This window comes from Pelecanus crispus, chromosome 1 (genome assembly GCF_030463565.1).
Source record: "Pelecanus crispus isolate bPelCri1 chromosome 1, bPelCri1.pri, whole genome shotgun sequence".
Taxonomy (NCBI): Eukaryota; Metazoa; Chordata; class Aves; order Pelecaniformes; family Pelecanidae; genus Pelecanus; species Pelecanus crispus.
Window position 1 is genome coordinate 6161937 of NC_134643.1, and position 14414 is coordinate 6176350.

The following is a 14414-nucleotide window of genomic DNA, read 5'->3' on the forward strand; positions in this document are numbered from 1 at the left end:
CTTGGATTATGGGGGCTTCATTCTGCTCCCCATCCCTGTTTTCCAGCTCAGGGGGCTGGGTATCCTGAGAACAACTTGTCTGATTATTAAAGACTGAGGCAAGGGTGGCATTAAATACCTCAATCTTTTCCTCATCCTTTGTCACTATGTTTCCCGCTGCACCCACTAAAGGATGGATATTCTCCTTAGTCCTCCTTTTGTTGTTAATGTATTTATTGAAACTTTTTTATTGTCTTTTATGGCAGTAACCAGATTAAGTTTTAATTGGGCTTTGGCCCTTCTATTTTTCTCCCTGCATAACCTCACGACATCTTTGTAGTCCTCCTGAATTACCTGCCCCTTCTTCCAAAGGTCATAAATTCTCCTTTTTTTCCCGAGTTCCAGTCAAAGTTCTCTGTTCAGCCAGGCTGGCCGCCTTCTCCACCACCTTGTCTTTTGGCACATGGGGATGGCCTGCTTCTGTGCCTTTAAGATTTTCTTCTTGAAGAATGGACTTCTTTGGACTCCTTTGCTCTTCAGGACTGTCTCCCAAGGTTGTCTGTCAGCCAGTCAGTCTCCTAAACAGGCCAAAGTCCACCCTCTGGAAGTCCAAGGAGGCTGTTTTGCTGACCCCTGCTCCTTACTTCTCCAAGAATCAAAAACTATCATTTCATGATCGCTATGCCCAAGAGGGCCTCCAACCGTCATATCACACACAAGTTCTTCTCTGTTTGCAAACAATTGGATGTCTCTACTATTGCTACCTGCTCCTAATTAAGAAGTGTAGTCTTGCTCAGAGCATCAGTTATGATGCTCATTTCTCATTTTTTATGAGTCTTATTTTTGGCCATGGGCTGTTCTTCTGCACAATTATGCAGAACTATCAGAAAACTTCAGCTTTTAGGGATGGAATTTACAGGACATTAAATGTCTTACTCTAACTCTAGGTAGGAACCTAAACACCTTTGTAATCCTCTCCCTTATTAGTCCAGTATTATGAAGTGCACATAAGAAGAAGAAAGAGAAGAAATGAGGAAAGAAACAACTCTGTCAATCTAATAACTTGCGCCAGCCAAAAACAAACAAAAAAAAACCAACCAAAAATTCAAATTTCAGATAATCTCCAGTGGAGATTTCTAGCCTAATTTGCTCATGATAATGGATGAGCAGTTTTTACCTAATTGGTAGAGTGGGAGCATGGACTTTTTTTGTTCTCTGATTGCCTCGGACATTGTTAGAGTAATGTTTCAGTTGAAAGTCTGGCACTTCACTCCCACTTTTTTCCTCATACTACAATTTCAGAGTCATTTAAGTCATCTGATGATGCTGTTTAATTCTCTTATAAATAACAGGTTTGCAGAACGGGAGAACTGCTGCTAAGAAATTATAGCACAACAGAACAATTTGGGCATTACTTTGGATGACACACACACATCTTTTTCTTCAAAATTATTAGTATGGTGTTTTCATATAATCTTTGATTAAATTGAGAAGTTAGCTTCAGAAGAACTACAGTAACTATAACCCAGTTCTGTACAAACTGATTTAGCATTGGCAGTGTGTAATCCTATATAGTTCTGTTTCAGCTCCTCTAGTTTTTTTCTCAGATTAATAAAAACGCAAACATACATAAAACAAATTAAATTAGTTTTCAAGCAGAAAAACATTTGTATGACAAAATCACATTTTTGCAAATATCACAGTTAACTTACTCTGTGCTAAGAGCTCAGTACAAATATCTTGAAATCTCTAAATTACATGGATCAAATAACCTCTACCAATGACAGATAGTTCTCTCCCCTTACCCCAAAGGCACATTATCCCAATGACTCTTTCAGGGTTTCTTGTATCTCCTTTGAAACATGAATTACCTTGGTGATATTTTTCTATGCTAGAAATATTATTGGCCTAATGGTAAATCTGCAATGCATGCATAATTAATAGCATCAGGTTTTCCTTCAAAGGTCTTTAGAAACTCTAAGAACACTATGGGATCAGTGATTATCTCACCTACAAACCATTGTGCATCTTCTCTGAAAACTCATCAGCTAGTCTTCTCATTTTGTCTCTGTCTATCACTGTCTTTAGCAGTTTGAGATATACAGTAGGCTAAAACTGAACATGTCTTGCCCTGGTTTTGCATGTCTATACTGTCTCTTGTGGGACTCATAATTTGGGAGAGGAAGGGACCTATATTTATGCAACAAATTGTACTAAATGCCATGATGACACCCTAGAGCATCTAAGACATTCATATATATGGCCAGTAAATACAGCATCGGACCCATGGGACACCAGTGGCCTTCTGGAGCAGCATCAGGAGACCACATGGGTTTCCCTGAGACGTCGCAAATAGGACCAGGTGCCCTCATTCCAGGGAATGATTCTTCTGATCTACTTTAGATGTCTACACTGAGGTGAAATGAATCTCATCTTAGATCTTTATCAACTGTTAAAGAAAGACAGAGTAATTAACTTCCTACTAACATTGAAACTATAACTGTGGGTTTCAGTCTATAGATGAGATATCTACAGGTAGGTACATAAATTAGGTTTTCACAAATGATTAATGTGTCTAATTTTTTTTTATGAGAGTGTAAATGAAAATCTGAGGCCAGATTCAGCTCTCTCAAAAGTATCTAGTTCGGTTTCAGATGATCAAGGTTTTCCCACAAGTCATACATGACTGGCAGGTAGGACATGGGATCCAAAAGTAATCTGCCGTTTCTGAGCCAGCAGATGAAGGCCAGACAGGAGATTACGGAGTACCTAATATGACAGTAGATACCTAGATACAGACAACTGAATCCTGTCCCCTCCAGCTGTATGTATTATTGGCTCAATTCAGCTACTTAAGCATAGACATCTAGAGTCTACTTTAAGCTTCCTGTTTGGCTTTCATATAACTCTTCAGAAAGGTGAAAGTCTGCTATTCATTCTGTGTTATATCTGCTACATCATATGTATGTCTTACAAGTCCTGTTGTATCATACACAGTATTAGACACTTAAGGATGCATGACTGAATCAAACCCAGGAATCCTGCTTACTGTAACTGAGAGCAGCTTGAGGTCAGGGGTCCATTTTTTTTGCTGTAGATGATGGGGGTCTGTTGAAGAAATATGTGGCTCTCTTGTCATAATACCAGAAACGATAGAGAGACAAGCAAATGCACAACTGTGTTTCCTTTATGTATCAGCAGAAGCTTAAGTTTTTCTCACAAAGGTCAATGCAAGCCTAGATCAGAGTAGAAGGAAAGTCTGGACTTTTTTGATATGGTCTGAGATATTAGCCTTTTTTTGAAGGCCACATCTAATTTAGCATCCTGGGATTTCAGTTGATCTTCTTTTTCCGTAACAAAGGTCAGTAAAACATTAAGTATCAAAGTTCAAAAGAGGTAGAAAAGAGTTTTTCTTTGTGCTGACTGACCAGAGTCAGGATATCTGAGAGGAAGCATACATCAGAGAATAATCTGGTTGGGAGGGTTGTCTGGAGGCCTTCAGGTCCAACCTGCTGCTGAAAGCAGGCCCATCAGCCTGCAGAAGCCTACAAGCCCCATGCACAAGAGTTATGTGGAAAGGGGTAGTGGACTGCAGCATAAACATCTTTCATACCCCTTTTGGGGTGCTTTAAATGGACAGGTCTTGATAAATGGGCTCAAGCTGTGCCAGGGGAGGTTTAGATTGGATATTAGGAAAAATTTCTTCACGGAAAGGGTAGTCAAGCATTGGAACAGGCTGCCCAGAGAGGTGGTGGAGTCACCATCCCTGGAAGTGTTCAAAAAATGGGTAGACGTGTCACTTTGGGACATGGTTTAGTCTAGTCTGCCCTTGATTGGCTTAGAGTAGACTTGGTAGTGTAGGTTAATGGTTGGGCTGGATGATCTTAAAGGTCTTTTCCAACCTAAACAATTCTATGATTCTATTCTATGATTTTAAATAAGCTGTAGCTAATCTCCTTGCTTTATTTCAGGTTAAGTCCTTTCTTTATTCACTTTAAAACAAAGCTCTTTGAAGCCTGAATGAACTCCCTTTGCCATCTTACTGATTTCAGCAGGAGGTAGCCATTCCCTGTAGTGACCTTTTTTTAGAAGAGTAGATATTTTAATTTATAGTGTAGTCTTTTTAGGTGGCGGTAGGATACACTTACAATAGAATAAACTAAAGTGAAATAGTAGAAGATTTGCAGCACGCACTTCAATACACAAAGAAAGATGGATAAGTTTAGGAGCAGCAGGTGCTTCATTGCCTGCATGAGAATTCACTGAAGAGGAGCTGAGAGTATTAGGAATATCATTTGTTAATGTTTAGTCTTCTGTAGTTTTCACATTTAGGTACAAAAGCTTTTCATTCATTCAGGGAAATAATGCAAAAGGAAACTTCAGAATTTTTACAAACAAGGGGATAAAATTTTAGACACAGACTGTCAGCTGGTGTAAAACCAACTTCTTGTCTCTGTTCCTCTGTACCAATTCCCATCAGGGCTTTCCAAGTTCTGTTGTAGTCTCCAGAACTGACATCTCTGGGTGAGCATTTTTACCTATAATCTATATTGAAATTAGTTTTGAAAGGTAGAATGTTTCTTAGTATTTCTAATAAGAATTGTTTCTAATGAAAAATGTGTTGGGTTTTTTTCAAACTGACCACTTCACATGTCTGTATTTACTCTTGTGAAACATAAGTATTTAACTGAAAGACATTATAGATTTACATATACATATTTATAGATAACAGGTTTTAGCTGGAAAGCAGAAGTTTTTGATCTTCAGCCACAAAAATATTAAGTGCTTCATTTTGTAATGAAAAGTGGAAAAAAGGAATTATTCTGAGAAAAGCAAAATAAATCCATTTTCTGACCATGTCTATTAATAGCAGCTGTTTTTCTTATTTGAAATATACATAGAAATTCTCAGATGTAAAGTGCAAAAGGTTTTTTTATTCATAAGAAATTTCAGGAGACAAATGCCTTCTTTGCATTTCACCAATGCAAAGCATACCAAAACGGTGTACTTGGAAATGTAGCACTATCTGCAGTGACTAGGTGCAAAACTATTTGAAACTGCTCATTTCTTTTTCTGGCTTAGCAAAGCCTCTGATCGTCCTGTAACTATAGCAACATAACCACAAGCTGCTCAATTTTAGACACTTTTTGTGCATTTTCTATTTTTTTCTAGAATATAAAAAGATAATGGGATACAGGCACTCTGCTTTGTTTGCCTTGTTAAGCTATGATTAAATAATAAGTGATAAACAGAATGAATTAAAAATCCTCCTGTCTCTAAATGTTTTTAATGTTAATTTTATTTACTTGAAGACTTAGAGGACGTGATACATTTTCCTGAGTGTAGGCACATAGTGCCATTTGAGATGCCCTAGGGGTTCCCCCCGGTAACCAGCTGCCGCAGCAGAAGGGCAGATGTTTTCGAGCTTGTAGATGGATTAGGTGGAACTAGACACCTATGTCTAGGTGACTGAATTACACCAAAGACTGACCATTTGTTTTTCAAAAGATCCTTGATGTCTGCCAACAAGATGACTGAATATTTCCTTAATGTTAAACATCCAAGTAATGGTAAGAACCAGTCTCCTGGAACATACTGGACAGGAGTATATCAGGTCCCATAAAACCCAATAGGTTGCTTTTTGCCCCCTAAAGTTTCTTCTCTTGGAGTCTTCTTGAAATATTTCAAACCCAAAAAATTTGGAGTGGAATTTAGGTATTTGCCTGTCAGGTAGACGTTTAATTCAACTGCCTATACAGAGGCTTCTTATGCAGTTTAAGTTATTTTCCAAGCTGGAGTGATGCAGTTTTCCTGCAGGTCTTCTGTTATATTTGCCAGTCCTGTGAGGATGTCTTAGTGCAAAGCAACCTGCAGTTCTGCAGGAATAAATCAGCTGCCATGTGTTCATGCTCATCATGAAGATCCAAGCTATGTAATGAAGATCTAATCATAAGAGTGAGGAGCCTACACCTAGACACCTATATATATGACACTCGACCTGACTTGATTCAGTGTATAAAACTGAAAACTAAAGCTATTTGAGGTATCTTAGGGTACCTGATATATCCACACAGAGATGACAAATAAAACAGAATATGCAAGAGATTGTGGATTTCTGCAGTAGCAGCTGTAGGAAAAGTAGAATATCCTAGGACATTTCAAATGCCATAAACAATTTGGAAACCAAGTCAAACAATGGACACTGTAGTGGGCAGCTACAATCCAAAGAGATTTTACTCATTATTTTAATCATGTCAAAGAGATGCAAACAGCATGCAAAAGGATAGAACCTGTGAAAAATGCCTACTATTAATACTACAGTTAAAAATGCAAAGCGAAACACTTAGCAAGTATTGCACAGATCATCATATTTCTAGTACTGGCAGGAGAAATTGAACATTTTAGGAGTGTCAAGCCAAATGCTCTGGAGTTATAAGTCTTGAGTGCACAGGCAAGCCCAGTAAAAGACCTATGTCCTTCCAGTTACAGAAGTATGAGCTCTGATTATTATCTGACCATTCAACATCCAAAGGGTAAATCAGCACATGTACAGCACGCCCATTCACAGTTCATTTCTGGACTTTCTCTATAGTCATTAGAAAGAAATAGAAAAGCTTAGGGATCAATTCACCACAGCTAGTCTAGGTTTTTCAGAATAGATTGAATTACGTGTTAGAAAAATTTATTTCCTTCCATATTAATAGAAGACAGAATGATCGAGCAGAGTAGATGTCTACCCTGAGTGAGATGGACCACTTCTAAAGAAAGAAATCATTTTGCAGCATGTTTCCATATTGACCCCCAAAAGTCTAAAAGAGTAATACATGTCTGCAATTAAATGAATCTTATGTAACTACATTAGGATTCTATCTATTCATAGCACCATGCTCTAACCAACTGAGCTATTTTTTTACAAAATGTCCAAACTCAAACCAGCATGTCTTTTGCTTGTTGTAATCATTCTGATAAAGAGAAGAGTCTCACACTATGTCTTAGAACAAAGCTGGTCAAACTTTTGCTTTGTGAGATAGTGTTTTTTAGCTCAAGTGGGGTCCTGTTCTGGTTTAACCCGACAGGCAGCTAAACACCACACAGCTGTTCGCTGACTGTCCCCCTCCCCAGTGGGACGGGGGAGAGAATCGGAAAAAAAAGTAAAATTTGTGGGTTGAGATAAAGCCAGTTTACTAGGACAGAAAAGGAGGGAAAATAATAATAGTAGTAGTAATAATAATAATAATATACAAAATAGGTGATGCACAATGCAATTGCTCACCACCCGCTGACCAATACCTAGACAGGTCCCGAGCAGCAATCCCAGCCTCCCAGACAGCTTCCCCCGGTTTCTATACTGAACATGATGCCATATGGTATGGAATAGCCCTGTGGCCAGTTTGGGTCAGCTGTCCTGGCTGTGCCCCCTCCCAGATTCTTGTGCACCTGGCAGAGCACAGGAAGCTGAAAAAGTCCTTGACTGGTGTAAGCACTGCTTAGCAACAACTAAACCATCAGTGTGTTATCAGCATTATTCTCATACTAAATCCAAAACACAGCACTGTGCCAGCTACTAGGAAGAAAATTAACTCTATCCCAGCCGAAACCAGAACAGGTCCACAGCATTATTCTTGTGGAAAACTGCAAAAGCAACTTCAAATTTTCAATTTTTGAATCAAATCCTCCAGAAGACGTGCATGAAAAGATGAAAAGCTGTCCCCTCCTTTTTTCTTTTATTTCTAGATATTTTTCTGCTTATACACACACACACACACACACACACACACAAAGAAAACTTGTTACAATTCTGTCTAGTCTTTAATTTGCAAATAATAACACTTTATCCTAGTCTGATTTCCTCTCTGTGAGCATAAAAATAGGATTTCTCATATGAATGAAGTTAAACAAGAACATAATTGTTTGCAAGAACAGGATATAACGACACAAGTGTCCCTTTAAATCAAAGTTTCTCTAACTGTTTTTTTTGGTCCTTCCCATACTACTTAAGTAAATTACTAGTGTCCAAATGGAGAGGGGGAAAAACCACTTATGTTCCAGATCTCCTGAAATCAAAGAAAGAACTAGATTATTTGACTTAACAACATATCTAAACCTGTAATGACTGAATGATCATAAACAATGGCTAAATAATAATATTTCAGTCAGCCAAGGGCAAAATATATTAGTGCTGTATCATAGCACATATGCAATCATAAAATTGAATGGTTGCTCAAAGTTAATTATCAGAAGAGTCTTAAGTCAGCATTTCTAATAAGTAATACACATAATCAGTTAAGTAGCTATGAGCATTTGCAGTCAAATTCCTTACTTTTTTTCACTGGTCTTAGTGTTATTACAATATTTACCAAAAGGCATAAACAGAGATTGGCTTTCCCTCCTTGTTACAGGTCTCCAAATCATCTTAACCCAACTGCTAGTCACCAGAACGATTACTTACCTCCCTACCTTCTCCCTACCAATTCCAACCTCCACAGCTTCTCAGAATTCAGTTCTTCTTTCCTCAGACAGACAGATGAAAATACTAACTAGAAGTGTTTCCTTAGGGCAGGCAATTCTGACTAAAAGTCCACCTGGTTTTATTTCCTTCCTATATTTTTTCTGTCATGAGAATGAGAAATTGCAGATCCCCCTGAGACAGCTATATGTTCTTATTCCAGAACATGCTCACTCTCCTTTTTCTGAAGCACTTCAATCCTCATAGTAGCTCACATCCTGATGGAGAAAACCCTCACACACTTATGAGATGTGAGCTGTGTTAAGCCACCCTCACACTTTGGATATCCCGAGTACTCCCAGTCAAGGGTCTTTCCTGGTAAGCTACAGAAGAAGGAAAGGCAGAAGAGGAATTGGACACTATTTATCTGTTGTTAAAGTAATGCTGTTGAGCAATCAGGAATGTAAAATTTAGAGTGTGGGAAGGAGATATCTCAAAAAAGTACATTGTTCATGAGATATTATAGCTGTAAATTTGGTCTGTTTGAATTCATTATGAAGCCAGGGGTATCATGGGGTAGAAAGAAGGCAGGATAAGAGGAACCTGGCACAAGCTCAATTAAGTTCCTTGCTTAAAGGGAATAGTCCTGAGGCTCAGGTCTTGCTAATAAAAATATGGACTTTTTTGATGTGGAAGTTCTTACCTAAAAGAGAAAAAACTTGAATAAAACACCAATTAAACCCCAACGTAGTATAACCAATACCTCTGGTGATTGCTGGGATTTTTGGTTCAGCACTACAGACATCCAGAATGGTATATTAAGATTATTTTGTTCTGGTCTTGCTAGACTAGTTAGCAATAGCAAGTAGGAAAAAAATAATTGCCCATTCAGTGATATTGATTTTGCTAATAGTCTTGTTTCAGCATGTTAGTGTGTTTTCTATAAGCTACTTGGAACGCATTTGAAAAGTCTGGCTAATGACATGTGAAAACATATATACAGTAAAAACTATTACACACTATGAAATGTGTCCTTGCAGTGTTATTAAGTGGCCTTGCTTCATTACAAATACAGTATAATCATCATGGCTGATGGAGTTTAAACAAGAATTCACTGCAGTTTGTTTTGGTTCAGTAAAGATAGCTATGTCAAAGGTTTTGTATTTAGCTACAAATGTTTAAACTCAAGGAGAGAATCTAAGGGTAGCCAGTATTCATGTAATATTACATTTTCTTCAAACTTTAACAAGTACACCAGTGATTTAACAAATTCACCAATGATTCTGAAAACAGAACACAATGTAAAAACTGAATATAAATACTTTAGGATTCAATACAGAGACCTTTTTGTTCAAATTGCCTTTCAAACAGCTACTGTACCTTATTTATGCAGTATCAACAACCTATGAAATTACAATTTAGATTAGTCTATATTCATTCTTCTCTATACATGAAGCAGGAGAGTAGAAAAGTGTTAGCCTTTGATTTTAGGTGTACAATTCAAGTCAGGTTTTGGGCTTAAACAACATCTATATTTCAGGTGTGAGTTCTGACTGCCTATTCTTTTCTTAATAGTGATTTTTGTTGGTTGGTTGAGGGTTTTTTTCCCCCCAAGAATGGCAGTGATTAAAGCAGCACTAAGGGAAACTAAACTGATCGTGCATTTCATATATTAGGAATTGATTTAGTGTTAAGACTTCACTGTAGAAGGAAAAAAATGACTGCTGGGGGACTTACACTGGACGTTATCTCCATTATTGGATTTATACTTCATTTTATGTGTAGAGTTATTGCCACTTAGACTCTGTGATTATACATGGGGCATTACTGACTTTTAGTGTGCCACATGTTTAATTGCATTGACTAATGTTATATAAAGAAAGAACTACAGGGAAAGTTTGGATAATATTCCTTAAATTAATATCACTATTAATAAGTAAAAATGAGTCCCTTTCTCAAGAGGAAACCAGATGTTGATGCAGCACCCCTTGTCAGAAACTAACCTTAATCACTTGGATAGACTTTTATTATAGTGAAGATGGATACAAAGGGTTTTCATATATTTCACTGTGCTCATCTTTGCCTTCAGCTTCTATCTTGGTTCCTCTGGCAGAACAGGTCCATTGTGTGCAAGGGTAAAACATTTCTTATCGTCTTGTTAGATATGATCGTATACTTCACTTTGATATCACTGCAAGTAGTGTCCTAGGATGAAAGAGTGGAATTTGGTTTGCTTGATGGATAACATCTTTGACTTTTTTTTTGTTAGGAGAAAAGAGATAAAACATATAACTGCATCTTGAGTCCTTCCAGTCAAGGTCTTCCTGGCATCAGCTCTGAAATAAGTATGTTGCCTCTATATTTAGATTAAATTTAGAGTACAGGGAGTTGTTCTTTCTGAAGTCACCAGGAAATCTATGGGATCTACTGCTGCAGAAGGCCATTGAGATGCGTACACTGGATTCTTTTAAAATTACAATCACTGAGATTGGCATAAATAAGATATGTAGCAATTGAACGAGCTTCCACCTTGTTTCTGGTACGAGTGTGTCACTGTGATATGCTGTCAACAGATCATCTTGCTTATTGCTGGTGCGGTTGACTTTGAGCTCATACTTGCTACTTGCTAAAGTAACCAGGGATTTATATGAAGAATGGCAGTACCATTAAAATCAATGTGCTTATTTCTTTTTTCCTTTTCTGTTGGTCAACAATTGTGCCCTGATCTACACATAAAGGAAAACAGCAAAAAACCCAAAAGCCACCAGAGAAGAGATAAATCATTATTTAACAGTCAGGACACAGAGCTCTGCAATTTTTGAGTGATTTTCAAGGACTGCCCCAGACTTAATGCGTTAAGGTTCTCCATGCCAAAGATCATGATAAATAAAATTACAAGGTCCAGATCAAGAACAAATGGTTATAGATAAGTATAAATGAGAAACATCAGTTTCTGGACTCTGACCAGATCAGGGACAAATACCTGCAAACTGAAGAAGATCAAAGCTTTTAATAGCAGGAATCAAGCACACAGATCAGACTGCCTTTTCTAATGAAACTTGCAACCTCCTGATTTTTATCTACATACCAATTGCATCCACACACATGGAAAATTATCTGCTCTTTGTGATTAGTGCACTGATGACTGCCAGCACAAATCCCTTTACCTGCTGAGCTGCCCATCCATAGAAAGCAATTTTGCAGAATGCTGCAGGAGACCTTTACCAAGTCCACATTTACCAAACGAGGAACTGCATGTCATCATTTAGCATTTCGGAGCATGGGAAACCATTTCAGAGCTATTATGTCTCCCATGTCCCCAGAAATCATTGGTGTTGAAGGAGACTCTATACTTCTTTAAGAGAAAAAATAACATTTTTGGCCATCCATTATATATTTCCAGAAGCTGTGAACCACTGAAAGCTGTGTACTACACCTCGTCCTGAACTAGACCAAGACAGATTAAGGGAGCCTGAATACTCCAGATTCTATCTTTTTACAACTTTCTCAGTAATGTGTCACAGGAAGGAAAAGCTAGGTACAAGGCAAGAAAGTAATTATTAGGGTCTGCCAAATATTTTCTGTGAACTTTTTTTGACAGAAAATTGTGTTTTTATTAAACACATGCCTACAGTGTCTGCTCTCCTCAAACTTTCAATTTTTGTCAGATAACGAAAGCTTCAGGATTTTCATCAAAAAGGCAATTTTCCACAGGAAAGAATTCTGTTGTTTGACTGTATCTAGAAATTACCAATTTCAAAAGATAATTTGCTAAGCTGAGTCACAATGAATATGGTTATTTACAATCAACACTAGTCCTCACTGTGGAATCTGAGCAGTCTTTACTAAAAGCAGAACTGATGAGTACATGCAAGCCATAAAGTGAAAAAGTCCAACACACCTTAGCATCTTGTTACTGCATGCAGTGCTCTGTGAAATTCCCATTTCTCCTACTGCAGTATCCACCCATTGTTTCCCCCTCACTAGTGCTTGAAATACATTCTCCTCCTCTGACGTCAGTGTTCAATCAAAAGTGGTTTGCAAATGAAAAAGCAAAGTTGAACCAGAGTCTAATTTGAATAATAATCAATCCCTTAAAGTTAATTGCAACGAAAAGGTTGTTTAGTTTTGCTTTAATTCTAAAATTCTAGTGCACGTTAACCTTTTAATTGGCCATCTTGTAGGAATAATAAGGAATACAACCCATAAAGCTTTGGACATTTGCATATAAGATGCACACACAAAAAGGATATCATGGAATGGACAGTCTCTGTTTGCCTTCAAGTTTCATTTCAGTCTTAATGGGTGTGATACCACTAGTTTTTCTGCTTGGCTGAAGGCAGAACTGGAACCTTGTAAAGTGGGCATTTTTTTATTTCTTCTGTGTTTTAACTGTAATAAAAGAACCTTCCCAATTTCCTTATAATCTGCTTCATGTCAATTCCCTCAGGTTGCTAGCTTAATTCTAATTCTATTTTTGAACAAAGGTAGTTGGTTCTTGTTGTTCTTAGCTACCCTTTGCTTAACCTCTAATTTGAATCTGCCAGTCTTTCTTGTTTGTCACTTAGAAGAAATGCACTAGTAAGTAAGAAACAAGTTCTTTCTACAGAGGAAGAAAAGTCTATTTTTCCTTTATTGTCTTGTCCTATGCATCTTGCTGAATATTTCACTTTTCTATTGTATAAGTATCCTGCAATAAATCCATCAAAACCCACAAAATACAAAAATTGAGGTTGCGGGTTGAATAATACTTCAGATTCACAATGCACAGTAACACATACCAGAGTGAAATGTAGCTCTTGTATAAATCAGTGGCAAGGTTGTCATTTCCTTCACTAGGCCAGGACTTCATTTGGGTCTTTATAGGAACTAGGAGCATAAACAATCCTTTTTCTCAAATGATGCATAGTTCAATACTGTAAATTCAAAATGTTAATTAAAAAAAAAAAGCGCGCACACACTCTCCCCCAGAAGCTGCAATATCTTACATCATTACTGTATAACCATAGTCTAAGCCATTCTTTTTACTTTCCTTTTTAAGACTTTAGAGATCATTTAAGACACATATTTCAAGTAGTTTTCCTGTATTATGTATCTGAATATGGAATCTGAGATTACTTGTCTTTTGCAGTCAGGGCTGTGAGTAAAACAGCAGGTATTTCAAGATTCACTGTAACTCATGAGAGAAAGCACCCGCTACTAAAAAGATTGGAGTCAGGAATAGGACAGGCATATAATGATGAATTGTAACGAAAAGAGATTGGAATAACCCGTAGGCAAATAGTCTCTATAAAGCACCTTATATGCGCTCTTAGCAAAGAAGTAAACTTAGAATCACAGAATGCTTTGGGTTGGAAGGGACCTTTAGAGGCCATCCAGCCCAACCCCCCTGCAGTGAGCAGGGACAGCTTTAACCAGATCAGGGTGCTCAGAGCCCCGTCCAACCTGACCTGGGATGGTGCCAGGGATGGGGCCTCCACCACCTCTCTGGGCAACCTGTGCCAGTGCTTCACCACCCTCATTGTAAAAAATATCTTCCTTATATCTCATCTAAATCTATTCTTCTTTAGTTTAAATCCATTATTCCTTGTCCTGTCACAACAGGCCTTGCCAAAAAGATTGTCCCCATCTTTTCTGTAGGCCCCCTTTAAGTACTGGAAGGTCGCACTAAGGTCTCCTTGCAGCCTTCTCTTCTCCAAGCTGAACAACCCCAAACTTCCCACTGTTATCTTGTGTGGGACAGCAATTTTTATTTTTCTCTGAAGAAATAGTATCTGCCTTTTTCTTTTTAACATTACAGTTATTGAAATGAAATGTTTTATGCCATTACTGGTGTCCTAACATATTCTAAACTCTTTAACTCTTTGCCTATAGACTTTACCTGGAGCCCGTTAAAGTCAACAGAAATTGCTGCCCTGCTGCACTGTAAAGGCTTGTTTCCCCTTCTACTGAATTCCCATGGAGTTTTTAGCACTGACTTAGCTAGGAG